This window comes from Idiotropiscis lumnitzeri, chromosome 16 (genome assembly GCF_059441095.1).
Source record: "Idiotropiscis lumnitzeri isolate Australia: NSW breed Sydney's pygmy pipehorse chromosome 16, RoL_Ilum_1.0, whole genome shotgun sequence".
In the NCBI taxonomy this organism is placed as follows: Eukaryota; Metazoa; Chordata; class Actinopteri; order Syngnathiformes; family Syngnathidae; genus Idiotropiscis; species Idiotropiscis lumnitzeri.
In genome coordinates this window covers 9,059,145-9,066,579 of record NC_142406.1, presented here as the reverse complement: position 1 = coordinate 9,066,579, position 7,435 = coordinate 9,059,145, and the positions used below count along the sequence as shown (strand labels likewise).

Here is a 7,435-nt window from a genome sequence, read left to right as displayed (position 1 = left end):
GGGAGTAACATTTCACTTTATGGCTCCAAACCAGCGTCTCTATTATCTTCCAGCCAACGCATAACTGACACAAAGCACGTAGTTAATATTTGGCTAGCTAGCTGTTAGCAGATTTTATAGTGAGGGAAGAAGTCTACTGTCGCTTATCTTTGAATTGAAACTATTGCATGCTGCCGTTCTCTGATTTCTGCTTCAATCGAATGTTTAATTCTTGAATCAAAATTGTACAATTGTACAGGCACTGCACTTTGCCTCATACTATAGCATGATGGTGAAAAATGTTTTATCCTGAAAAAGCCGAGGAGCGTCTTATGAAGTCAAGTGGTTCAAGAATCCACCTGTTGGATTCTTATGAATACCAAGACAAAGTCAAGTTGAGTGTTTCACAAGTTTCGAACAAGAAAGTGTCAAGTTTTAGAACAGGTGAATTAAATCCGACTCGGCCTCTTCTGGTATCGTTGTTTTTTTATTTAATTTATTCCATGGTTATTTCATTATGAACATCAATATAATTTTACATTTCCACTGATGCAAATCTAAGCGCCCGTAATTGTTTTTTTTTTTAACCATCTTCCTTGCACACCTGTGGGATGGTCAAATGTGATGAAACATCGACGTCAGTGGCAAAAATGACACAAAAGCGTCATCCATCTCAATGGTCATAAGGTAGCCTTGTAAATCCGCCCTGGGTGATGTCGGGAAACAAGTGCCGACAGCTGCAGGTAGCAAGTATAATCTGAGGCCAATCGTGTGAGCTGCATATAAAAAAAATGCATCTGATGCAAGTCCAACACGTCGGTGGGAGATCAAGTTGAACAATCGCCCGGTAAGTGCACTCATGGAGAGATTCTGGCATGCATCCATACGAGCATGCGGCGTTTATACATGACGTGGGAAAACTTAAGAAAGTTCAAGCCCCTTTTTTGATTCTGGCCTCACCTTTGTGACGTTTCTTTGCAGTTGAGCATGAGTTTGGTCTTCCGCAGACATAACACGTGTAATGCAGCATAACTCTGGAGCGATTCCAAAACATTCGGCCTGGAGAAGGAAACACAGCTTGAGAGGGTATCCATTTCAGCTGTGTGTATAGTATGAGACTATTTATGGATGTAATTATGTGTGTGCTGCGCATGTGCCACAGATCATTTATTCCCATTGCTTACAGTTGACACGGGTTTCAGAGAGTCTCAAATCCAGGACCGCCAGTCACCACCGACCGCTTCCAGACTCAGACACAGCACTTGTAATGTATTTATAGCAAGGTATTTCCCCCCCCGCTTGTTGGCCGTAACCAAGTCCACCATCCATTGTTATTCCTGCAAAGGAGGGCATGACATTGGCGTTATATGTGACATTCTTCTACTATGCTGTCAAAACATGAAAACTGATATGGAGAGCAGAATTTTTTTTTTTTTTATGTCAAAGATCAAAGACAGTCAGACAAATCATAGCTTGAAAGCAAATTTTTAAAATAGTTCAACTTTAATGTATATGCTATTAGCGAAACAGTAAAAACGTACATTCAATTGGCAGTTAATTGATTTAATTAATATTTATCTAATATGACAAAAATAAATAATTAAATAAAATAAACATACTCACCAGAGATGCGGATTATTAAATGTATTAATCCTTGCAGATCACGATGGCCAAGTTGTAACAAGTTTTGCTCTGACCAACCAATCAGAGGGCGGTCACTAGACTTGGAAAAGTTGCTAAGTTGGCAACACTTAGCAGTTGCTAGCGTTGTCGCATACACGAGCAGTATTGCTGCATGCATCAGAACTGCGACGAACCAGAGTATGACAAGTGAATTTTCGGTGTGCTGTAATTCTTTCGACTTTATATATTTTGATGGAATAAAGCCAGAGACCAATAATGAAAAAAAATGGGAATTGTTTTAAATAGATCTTATAATGTCAGAGAAGCAGGTTCACTTGGTGAAGTTGTCGCTGGCGGGACTGGGATTTTTTTTTCTTTGTGGGTGGAACATGGGCGGTGCCAGAGATTTATCAGGGGGTCCGCAAAACAATAACCAAAAAAATTACAAAAGTAAAACATTCTTCAGAAAACACTACTAAAGAATTTATTATATGTTCCTGACGGGAGATAAGGGGATGTGGGGAGGAAGGAAAAAAAAAACACAGAAAAAAAAAAAAGAAAATTGCAAAATACCCAAATATTGGCACCTGGAGGGGTTCGGGGGTCCAAGCATATTTGAGGGTGGCAGTGCCCCTTCGACCCATCTCTCGCGCCGCCAGTGGAAGTTGTGACAAAAGTGTAGCACCCAAAAGCAGGGAAGCAGGTTGGATGAATCTGAATTTTTTTTAAAAACAATACACATGGAAGACGCATAATCAAATCCCGCCACCTGACACAGACTGAAAGAAAGCTAAGCGGTAAATACAATCAAACTGGCGAGACAATTAGCCACACCTTTGACGATTTACGAGAGGCTGGAGAAAGCTGATTTGTAGACACAAGGTACACCGACAATCAGATTCATAAATCTAATCTAACCAAAGTCAACAAAACATACATCATGACATTTTTCAATATTAATCAGTTCGTTAGCTTTTCCTGACCCAAGATCTTGAACCAACTTTTGATGGGCAGTTAAGAAGTACAGATGTGTCCTGATTTTTCCTTCCCTCATTGTTTATCTGATCGCACATGAGGCTCACAATTGTAGGCTCTTAGATTCCTGGAGGCTAGAGCTTTTTTTATTTGATGGCGTTACAAATATATAGCAGTCTTCCCTTCACAGTCCCACAAATCTGCAGGACCGGTTGCGCTTGGTCAGCCCCTGGAGCATGTTGAGTCTCCCATGTGTTATTTGGGAAGTATTTACTGGCTGCTCATTGTTGCTCTTGCTCACATCACTTACCCTGGAGGTGGCAGTGAACAATTTGAAACTCACTCCTCACTCCTATCTGATGGACTACATCCAAGCTCTTGTTTGCTCATTATGCTCTCCATATATCCTCGCTTTAATCACCACAGTGATTTGAAGAAAATCTTTGAATATCTAAAGAAGCGCTACAATATATTCATCAATTCATTCATGGTAGTAGTGACAACTTTTTTCAACACCCGCCATTCTCACAATGACCATTTCCATTTCTTATTTTATAAGCAGCCATTCAGGCCTTGTCAAATGTAAATTGTAGTAAATGCTGGTTGCGAGTGAAAAATTGATGGTGGGCCGCAAAAGGCCCCGGAGCTGCAGGTTGGACACCATTGCCTTAGAGTGTCAGCTTATATAGGGGCTGTGTCCAAAATCTGGCGGTTTGAGAGCGTTTTGGGGTTCCCCAGAGATTGAAATTTTTTGACTGATTTATGCCACTCGAAACTCTGAGGCATTTTTGGAAGCGGGGGTCAAAGGTCAAATAATGTCATTTTTGAAAAATATCTTAATCATGCCAATATGCACATAAAAGTGAGCGTCTTGTCTAAAGGAATCCAAAAAATGTATAAACGTATCAAATGAGGAGACAATGACCCAAAATATGAAAAGGTCAACAACCTTTCAATCACATTAAATTCATATGAACAGCTGACATTGACCAAGGCAAAAATTCTAATCAAAATCAAAATATTCAAATCCGTGAATGCCGAACTGCAAATACAGAGGGCTTCTTAATTTATGATCGGGTCCACAGTGCTGCTTTGGCCTCTTCTCTATTTCACATTGAGAAACAATGTTAAAGCTATTATTATAATTTCCTGTTACGAATTCAGCTTCATGGGAAGAAGACGAAAGGTCAGCGCATGTGCAACTGCCATCTCATCATGTTTACACATGTTTCTATTGTTCTATTTAGTTCAACGAACACTCTGACAGCTTGGGCAAGAATATCTCCCATAACGATTTTCTCAGATTCAGAAGATATTTTGGACAATTGTGGAGTGCATACACAAGAATTTAGTTCCAGCATCAATTTAAAGATCCTCTATATAGATGCAATCAGGTGCCACAACTCTTGAATCGATAATTCATTGTATACACTATAATAATAAGACACTAAATTGGTTGCATGTCGCACCCTCTGCATGGTGACATTTCAAACAATACATTTTGACCAACTCCAATTGGTTACATAGAATTCAATGACAGAAAGTGGGACATTAATGAGTTGAAGCTTACCTCACGTCTTCCATAAACACGCTGGCCACTTGGCACGTTGGCACCTGGGGAAAAACAATGCCTCCCGTGCAGGTCTCCTGGGAAACGATTGTTCCATTAACGTCGTCATAATATTCAACACGCACTTGCCTGTGAGCTTGATTGCTACAGCGAAACGTTGATAATTCATCATAAGAAAATCGTGAATGGAGCCGAGATTTGACTGAGTGTATATAGCCACAGGCAATGCATTGTTAATGTGGGCCAAGAGGCGTGTTGATAATTTGTCGTTTGAAGTGTAGATAGAAAGACAGAAATACATACAGACAAGCAGAAAAAAATATGACAGATGATTAGTAATTTTGTCTTTGACTTACGGTAAACAACATCGTCGGATAACGTCGCTTGCCAAACGTTGCGATCGCTTGTACAGTAGATGGCGATATGCATCGATTAGACGACACTCACTTTTACTACTTGTCCATTTAATTGGAGAACGTAAGGTGTAATGTGGTTATTGGGATTGGGCCTAAATGTCTTTGAAATAAACCACAGGCATGGTAGCCATTATTTTAGCTAGCTTTTCATCTAAACAACATGCCAAAATTGTGCGTATCATCTCAGCCAATCAGAAGAGACTTCCGGGGCGCGGTCCATGACGAAGAAATATTAGGGGGCGCTCTCCGTGGTTCTGAAGTCGCAATCCTTTTTTTTTCAAAATAAGACAAAATTAAAAAGAATTTTAAAAAATCCAGTGACCAACTGCCATTTTTTTATGAACATCTTAATACATTAATCGAATCAACATGTATCTAATAACGTGACAAAAATAAAATTAAATCGACTATTTCTCTTAATTAATATTGGTGCTGCTTTTTAAATATGCTAAACCTATTCGTGTGTAGATGTCGAACCTGATTTGCTCTGTTCAACCAATCAGAGGAGGGAAGGAAAGCTATTTTCCAAGGCATATCACCATCCGAAAGATATCTGTAACAGTTTGTTTAAATCATACAGTGCCTTGGATGAATATCAATTGTGCATGCATCGTCCTTGTTATGGCGATGCTCTTTGAGGGTAATAAAGAAGATTCAACCCCTGCAACGTTTGCAAAGCAAATACCAACTATTGTTTCCTACTGAAACTCGACTTATTCACCACATTTGTCCTACTTGACGTCAAAGGGAAAACATTTTGTTTTTGGCTCGCTACAAAAAAGGACTGCATTCATTTGGCCAAGCATCTGACATGATTTGCAAAAACGAGAGTTGAAATGAATCTGCGCTGCACATCAGTGACTAAATGAGTAAGAGATTGTGAACTCATCAGCTATAAAAGTAATGAACTGGTTAGATAACCGGACCACATTTTCATGGCTAATTTCTGCAAAAGTCAAAGTAATTCCACAGGATTCACATACTTTCTTGTCCCTCTGTATACTTTCAAATGTAATGTGATGAAGTGGCTCATAAAATACGCCTGAAAACACACAAATCACCTTGTGTATTGCATTTAGACTGCAGCTCAGCAATGCAGACTCCCACTTTGGTTAATTATGACTCTTTGAGTGCTGTATAAGCTAATAAGGGAGCACCAGGTGGCCATTTGCTTCCTGACTATCACAAATTGTTGATTGAATCCCAAAAAGTGCTTGGAGTGCACCTGGGAGCGCGGGATCATTACAGATTGCTGCTAAGGTTGTCGCGCAACATCGGATCAAAATAGAGAATTATTGAATTTCTGTATTCTTTATTGCAATTCGTTTTCAATGTTGAGGGTTTAAAGCACGATTAATAATGCTGCATTCAAGGAAGGTCAGAAAAAAGGACATAAGAGCTTCACACGTGAGTATACAGTGTGTGTGTGTGTGTGTGCGTGTATGAATAATATATACACAAACTAACAAGCCCAAACAAGTCTAGGATGTATTTGTCTTCACACACCAGTAAAAGCTTCAGCCAAGATTTGCCATGAACTCAGTTTTCAACACAAGGGACTCCAGTATCGGTTTATTTATCCGACTCGCGTACACTTCCACTGACGTGTTTGTACAGCAAGTAGGGCACACGTACTTTAATACACGCTTGGGCTTTTCCTTCCCAATCTATGGATCCATTCAGCAGATGGCATGTGCTTGATGTCGAAGTGTTGTGTCGTTTCCCTGGTGGAGACGTTCTTGATCTGTATCCAGCTGTGGTGGTGGTGGTGATGTGAGTGTTGTGTCTAACTCGACACAAACACAGATAACATCAGTGTTGGTATGCTGCACCCTTGTGGTGCTCTGCTCTGCTACATCTCTATAACTTGATAAAACAGCTATTTGGCTCCAAAGTGGTGAGATAGAATTTGGGGCTTTTTCACAGATTATAAAACCATGTAGTTGAGCGGACGATGACAAGAGAGGGTTCTTTAAAGTGTTTTGCAAAAGCATGGAGTGCTGGCCCGAACATTTTTGCAGTCCTATACAGATTCTCCAATGTATTGCGTTTGATCTGTATTTAAAAAAATGACAACCAAAAAAAAAGACTTGCTTGGAGTCCTGAGTGGACACTATATGCAAATGTCTTGGGCTGTCTTTTTCGAGAGCCAGTTCTTAGGCTACCAAGTGGCACCTCAAATATTTGCAGTTGCTTCAATTAGCTTATAACCAAATTGTGTTTGAAATGAAATCATGTGTTTATCGTGTGGCTTAACTGATTCACATTAGGGGTGTGCACATCTGCAATAAAAGACGATTGGATAAGTATCTCAATATACGGGGTGCGATACGAGTCATGGACCGTTCATTTTAAAGTGGGACGATTCGGTGCGGCTCAGTTCGAGAGGGTTGTGATGCAATTACTTTTTTAAAATTATATATATATATATATATATACATATATATATATATTCCAAAACAAATATATCCCAATACTATGAAGTAAATTTTCTGACTCAATTTTACACCCCTTGTTGCTCCAAAAAAAAACAAAAAACAAAGGTGTACTATTCTTTGTGAACGGCTGAGTGTCAACAATTGCAGTCGGCACACACGCGCGTTCATTAGCAGCTGGTTCCCCTTGCTTCGCTTTTCTCCTCTAAAGTAATGAGTAAACAGTTCTCATCTGCCTAAAGTAGGTTGTTTCACTTCAAAGAGCTCTCAGAAACCGATCGTTCGTGACCAACACATCACTATTGGGCCGGCTCGAGGTATGCGTGTCTTCCATCAGTGCTGACACGTTTGAGAGCATACACACTTTCATCCGATCCATTCCAAAGAGTCAATTGTTCCCTATTAAGATGTCCTTCGTCTGAAAGCGGCCGCCTCAT

At 39.9% G+C, this 7,435-nt stretch overlaps 1 long non-coding RNA gene across 2 annotated transcripts; it reads right to left on the bottom strand.

The window, feature by feature from the left end:
* Positions 1 to 947: 947 nt before the first annotated feature.
* LOC148321243 (uncharacterized) lies at positions 948 to 4,714 on the bottom strand. Of its 2 annotated transcripts, XR_015847054.1 has the most exons (5): positions 4,504 to 4,714; positions 4,148 to 4,224; positions 1,603 to 2,316; positions 1,164 to 1,316; positions 948 to 1,038 (listed from the first exon to the last, which is right to left on the bottom strand). It is a non-coding gene; the product is annotated as an uncharacterized LOC148321243 (long non-coding RNA). The 2 variants fall into 2 exon arrangements; XR_015847053.1 differs by having other exon boundaries at positions 1,164 to 2,316.
* Between the last annotated feature and the right edge of the window lie 2,721 nt (positions 4,715 to 7,435).